The sequence below is a fragment of the Meleagris gallopavo genome, chromosome 10 (genome assembly GCF_000146605.3).
Source record: "Meleagris gallopavo isolate NT-WF06-2002-E0010 breed Aviagen turkey brand Nicholas breeding stock chromosome 10, Turkey_5.1, whole genome shotgun sequence".
NCBI classification, from domain to species: Eukaryota; Metazoa; Chordata; class Aves; order Galliformes; family Phasianidae; genus Meleagris; species Meleagris gallopavo.
The window spans coordinates 14,138,438-14,138,651 of record NC_015020.2 but is presented as its reverse complement, the minus strand read 5'-3'; positions in this window follow the sequence as shown (position 1 = coordinate 14,138,651).

The following is a 214-nucleotide window of genomic DNA, read 5'->3' as shown; positions in this document are numbered from 1 at the left end:
TGGAAGCCCATCTTATCTGAGCAGCAGCACATTAAGATTCCTAAATCCACAGGATCTTGGTGCTATGCCTGAAGTACTCAAGCTCTGCATTAAACATTTGCAAATCACAGAATCATAGAAAAACTTAGGTTGCAAAGGAGCACAATGCTCATCTAATTCCAACCCACTGCTATGTGCAGGGTCGCCAACCAGCAGACCAGGCTGCCCAGAGCCA